The sequence below is a fragment of the Manacus candei genome, unplaced genomic scaffold (genome assembly GCF_025592945.1).
Source record: "Manacus candei isolate 608988 ecotype Guabito, Panama unplaced genomic scaffold, ASM2559294v1 h1tg000015l, whole genome shotgun sequence".
In the NCBI taxonomy this organism is placed as follows: domain Eukaryota; kingdom Metazoa; phylum Chordata; class Aves; order Passeriformes; family Pipridae; genus Manacus; species Manacus candei.
This window is the reverse complement of record NW_026138063.1, coordinates 21,508,846-21,514,904: the sequence shown is the minus strand read 5'-3', so window position 1 is coordinate 21,514,904 and position 6,059 is coordinate 21,508,846.

Sequence of the window (6,059 nt, the reverse complement as noted above, 5' to 3'; positions counted from 1 at the left end):
GGGCAACCTGTGCAGGGTTTGAAGCAGCCCCTGTAGGAAATGGTCTTCCTGGCCATGGGGTCATCAGGGCACCAGCTGAGGGGGAGCACTGCCAGGTTTGCTGGTGTGGGGGTGAGTGCTGAACAGGGGCTCCTCACCCCACAGCTCCAGGGCCAGCCCTTGGCACTGAAATCCCCACCTTCAACCCCTCTCCTGCCTTTCCAGATGAGGGGACATGGCAAACAAACAGCTGGGTGTGCAGCCAGGGAAATCTGAAATCTGGGATGACAGAAGGGGAGTCACTGGGAGAGCTGGAGAACAACACTGAGTGTGCAGAGGGAGGGTGAGGAAAGGCACAGTGTACAACCCCAAAACCACTGTGTACAACCCCAAAACCACTGTGTACAACCCCAACACTGTGTACAACCCCAACACTGTGTACAACCCCAAAACCACCGTCTACAACCCCAACACTGTGTACAACCCCAACCCCACTGTGGTTCCACCTCCCTGGCACTTCTTGTCCTGTAAAATCATTGTGTGGGGCCCTTTTTCCATTTGCATCCTGCCACGAGAAAGCTGCTTGATTTCACTCCCAAATCTACATCTTATCCAGGAGTTTTCCTGTGCCATGGATGGCCAGGGGAACGTTGGGCACAGGAGGGTCCTGCTCATGGAGGCACAGCAGCCAGGAGCTCCTTGGCCTCCTTCCAAGGCCACTGTGCAGGTTTGGGCTGCAAGGAATTTTGGTCCTGGCTTGTCAGGAGACTTCCTGCTCCTCCTGCCTGCATGGAGCAGGAGCACCCTGAGGATGAGGACATGTAGGGCTGAAACAGGAACTACACCAGGATGTCCTGAACGGAGTCTGGACTGGCACAGAGCTCCTTGAGGAGACCACCACCACTGTCCCAACCCAGGGGCACCTCTGGCAGCCCAAGCTCAGCTGCTTTTGGGAGAATGAAGTCCACTAACCACCCCCTGGAGCCAAGAAGGGACCACAAGGGGAGCAACAGCCTCCACTGGTATTTGCTCCAGCAGCTTTACATGCACAAACCCTCCTGAGCCTGTTCACCTCATTCCAACCCAGGCTCTGGCTCTAATTAGTCTTTAGGAGACCAAGAGGTCATTTGACCATCCAGCCTGGAGAGAAGAGCACCCCAGGCTCCCCCAGCATATCCACTGAGATATTGCAGTGCTGGCAGCTCTGGCTTCAAAGCAGCTTCTTTTTCTTCTGTGTCTCGAGCTGGAGATTTAAACCTTCTCAGGGCTGCTCAACTTTTTCATGTGTATCAATGGATTTGTTCACAAACAAAGCAGGGATCGATCGGTGCAATAATAAAGTATTGATCAGGTGCCGGTAACCAATGAACCTGCAAAGCAATGAGGAACACAGATCACACTCCTGGGGCACTCCCAGTTACTGCTCACTCAGTGCCATGCTCCTGGAGGGGCAGGAGGGCAGGGAGGAGCATTCCATAGCTCTACGTCTTTGCAAGGCACTGCAGCAGCCACTGCTCCATGGGCTGGTTCCTCTGGGCACCAAACCCCCCTCAGACAGGCTCTGCATCACTGCGAGCCCCTCCCAGCCTTTCCCAAGCTGGAAAATTCCAACTTTCTGGCTGGAATGTCTCTCTGAAATGTTGACAGGGAGAAATACTCCGTTGCAGCTACCTGTGCAGTGGGTATTTCCCTTCCCTTCCCATTTCCCTTCCCAGGAATCCCTCAGCTGACACATTTGAGGGCTCTGTGTGTGTTTTCCCAGCAGGATCACCTGCAGCTTTGCCATCCTAGGCTGAAACCTGGGCTTTTGCTGTCAGCTTCCCTGCTCCAAACAGGAAGTTTGTGTCAGGGTTCCCAAGGGAAGAGAGACATCAAGTTTGGCACTGCTTTGGTTCCAGTAACGTGGGCAGAGACACCTTCCACTCGAGCAGGTTGCTCAGAGCCCTCACCTGGAATGTTCCAGGAATGGATCATCCCCCAGCAGCACAGGCTGTACCTGCAGTAACAGGCACAAGGACAACAGTGTGAGAGCTGCACTGGGACAGGGGGAAGATGGAATGGGAAGGTTTCCAACCACGAGGCTCCTGAGCCCTTCTGGAGAGTAAAACTTCCTTCCAGCGTGAGCACAGTACAGCAGGATCCTGCCCTTGGCCCACCACGATCCAGCTGTGCTCCAGAGGGACCATATTCCCTGTGATCCCTGCCCTGCCCCAGCCCAGACCCAGCTCAGACAGGCCCAGCTCAGCTCACAGCCCACCTATAAAGCACATGGAACTGCACAGATCCCACCTCTAAAGCACCTGGAACTGCACAGATCCCACCCCTAAAGCACATGGAACTGCACAGATCCCACCCCTAAAGCACATGGAACTGCACAGATCCCACCCCTAAAGCAGATGGAACTGCACAGATCCCACCCCTAAAGCACCTGGAACTGCACAGATCCCACCCCTAAAGCACATGGAACTGCACAGATCCCACCCCTAAAGCACCTGGAACTGCACAGATCTCATCCCTAAAGCACCTGGAACTGCACAGATCCCACCCCTAAAGCACATGGAACTGCACAGATCCCACCTATAAAGCACCTGGAACTGCACAGATCCCACCCTAAAGCACATGGAACTGCACAGATCCCACCCCTGCTGGCTCAGTGCTGCAGATTTTACCCCCTGAAGCCTCTGCCAGCCTGGTGCAGGAGTGCTGGGGAGGGCACTTCTGTCCCAGCTTCCATCACCCACCTCTGCTGGGTCTCTGGAGAAGCAGGGCCATGTTTCCCCCTGCCCTCTTTTTCCTCTCTATACAAGTCAGGAGCAATTTTGTTTCCATCCCTCAGAGAAGAAAGCAGCCCCCCCCTCCGCCCCTCGTGGCCCAGGCAGGGCTGTGATATCAAATTGTTCTTTTTGCTATTTCCAAAGGTTTAAGGGAGCAGGAGGGAGCTCATTCAGTTATTCACAGGGACGTGGAGCTGTTAGACACGGATCTTAATGGATAGTATTGATTGAAAGAAACAAAGCAGCAGTTTTCTTTCTCTCTATCAAGGGATTTCTAGGCTGAGATGAGAAGAGTTTGCTGCCTCGCTCTCCTAACAACAAAATACCACATTACAAGGTCCCCAGAAGTCTCCCAGGTGAGAGAAAGAAACGTGCAAGGTGTTAATGGGATAACAAATTAACAGGGAATAGGATTAGCAGGGACCACAGGCTGGTCCTGGGGCTGTCCAGCTCTCTGGGGTCAAGGTTTAATCCATTCTTGGCACGTCGTCCTCGCTGACAGATGAACACAATGGGAACCCACCTGATTCCTGGTGCCACTGGGATCCCCAACGGCAGCTGGGACACAGAGTGGCCAAAACACAATTTTAGGGGAAATCAGCGCCTGCAGGACTTGGAAGCCAGTGTAATTCTGTCCTGGAGCATCTGAGAACTGTGCTGGAGCAGCCAGCCTGGAAACAGTTTCAGGATCATTACCTGGCTCTCTGTTGTCCCATGCAATCTTCCCATCCATCTGCCAGTCATTTTGGAAGGTCGAGAGCAAGGACAGGCGAGTTTGGGGACCTGAGGCTCTGCTTCACCTCATCCTGCTTTGCTGTCACCCACAGGGGGATGGCCCTGGCCACCAAGGCTTCCTGGCCATCCCCACCTGGATGATTGCCTGGATCAGCCATCCCAGAGGTGACACTTAAACCCAAAACCATTTCAGTGCCAAGAGACCTTCAGTCCCACTTCCAGCTTCAGGAGCTTGGACTGGGCAAGAGGCTGATTGTTCCAACAGAGCAACCCCTGCCCTTTCTCACTGGGCACCTCTGAAAACTCTCCTGCCCCTCACAAAATATTGATCTTGGGCCTTTTAGATGAGAGAGAGACCCTGTGTCCCACTGCCCACAAGAGCTTCAATCCCTGCTGGCGTGAAGACAAAACCAAAAGGGCTTTCACAGCTGCTCTGCTTTGGACAGGGAGAGGAGGGATGTGCCACAGGGTGAGACCTTTCCCTGCCTTTGAAGATGACGCTGATTTTGGATGGGTTTGGGAGGGATAAATGCCCCCCTCCCCCCAGCCCCTTGGCAGTGGTGCTGCTGGGTTGGGAGCTCTGCATCCCTTCATCCAGCACTCCTTGACAGTGTCTCTCCTTGACATTGATGTGTCACTTATCTCTGGGTTTTTATCTTTTTAAGGGCCCCCCTGTCTTTCCTAGATCATGTTAACAAGACAGCTGTGGAGAGTGGTGGCCCTGGGGGTCTTCATTAGTTCTTCCCAGATTTATGTTCCCTGCCAGTTGAATGCAGTGCTTTGGGCCTGGTAGCACAATGGTGGGGTCACTGTGGGTTTCCAGAGGTCAAGGCCTTGATCCTTTTATTTATTGCTAAATAGGAGGGAGCTCCAAAGCTGTTCAGTCGCTGCTGTTGGGGTCAGGAAGGAAATGCTGCCCTGAGGAGGGATGTTTGCACAGCCACATTCAGGAGCTGCACAGTGCTCCAGGTGTAAGGAGCTGTGGGATGGAGCTCCAAAGGATTTACAAAACCAGCATTTGGTCCTTCAGGACAATGTGTAGAAGGTGGAGACCAAACAGTCCCATTGCTGAAGGGGGTAAGATCAGTGTGGATCCCAGGAGGGGAGCCCCATTTCCATGTAGCCCCTGGAAAATGAGATCCTGAAACACTTTTACCACCACCCTGCTTTGGGGGTGAATGGGGGGGGTAAAATCCACCCTCTATGGTTTGTATTCAGTCTTCCAAAAAGAGAGCTGAGCTGGAGACCTGAGTGTGGTCTCCCCACCATCTGACCCCCTCCTGATCTTGGTTTCCCACCTCCTGACTGACACCTGCAAGCCCTGAGCTCCAGAAGAGGCTGCAACCCTGATTTGATTTCTCTCCCCACTGCTTTGTTTCCCAGAACAGGCAGTTCCACACTGCTCATCTCATCCCCATCCCCACACTCGGTGCATCCTCTTCTCTCCCCTCCCCTGGCTCAGCTGACCCCACATCCTTGGGGCACCTCCAGCACCACCCTGTTTTTCCCAGATGCTTTTCCTGCTGCTGCCAGTTGATCTGCTCCTTGTTAGCAATGGAAATGCTACCACCTTCAGGATCCCTCCATCCTTTTCCTCTCCCTTCAGGAGACCTCAAGCACACTCAGAACCAGCTCTACTGATGAACCCAAAGGGTGATGAGCAGGTGACCAGAAACAGCCACTCCCCAATCAAACACCCAGCTGGGAACAATAATCATTCCAATGGATCCACCTGGATTTACAGCCCCTAATTTGGAGCAGCTGGGGCCAGGCTTGAGCAAGACTTCTATAAAAAGAGACTCTGCCCACCAGCCCCTGCTCTCTTACAGCTCTAACCCATCATTTGGTGAGTGAGAGATGACCTAAAGGAATTCCTGGGTAGCTGGAAAACAAGGAGGGAAAGAAACTATTTTATTGTGTAGGCTACCATTGGCAAAGAAGTGATTGCACTGGTGCTAAAAAAAAGACAAGGAATCTGGAAAATAGCAATAATAATGTATAAATTCCAGCACTCACAATGGCTAATGATGGAGGGAAGGGTTACAGTGGGTTGCTGCCACCCACGTTTCTCTAGAACAGCATCCTTTGGCAAATCCAATATTTCAAAGTGCTCCTGAAGATTTATTAAAACTGACAAAACCGTTCTGGGTTTCAGGAATAATGAGCTCCTCCAAGCTTTTATTTTTTGAAGAACTGAAGAAAACCACAATTCCTATTCTTGGCTGAATCTGTGGCAGTGAATTTAGCACCAGCTGTTTTCCTGGGGGGTGTCTTCAGAACCAGGGAAACCTCAGGGTTGGAAAAGACCTCTGAGATCGTGGAGTCCAACCTTGTTTCCCTGATCTTCCCTGCTTTACTTTGGGTTAAAGCATCCCTGGGAAACAGGAATGGCCCAGGTGGGGTGTTTAGCTCAGCCCAGGCAGAATGACCTGCTTTGACTGGTGAATTCACAGAGATTTAATGAGCCTTCCATACCTTCCCACTGGAGGAAGGAGCTGGAGTGACCAGGTGTGATGCACTGGGAGAAGCAGCAGCCCAAGGCACGCCTTTGGCCCTCTCCAGTTCCTTGTT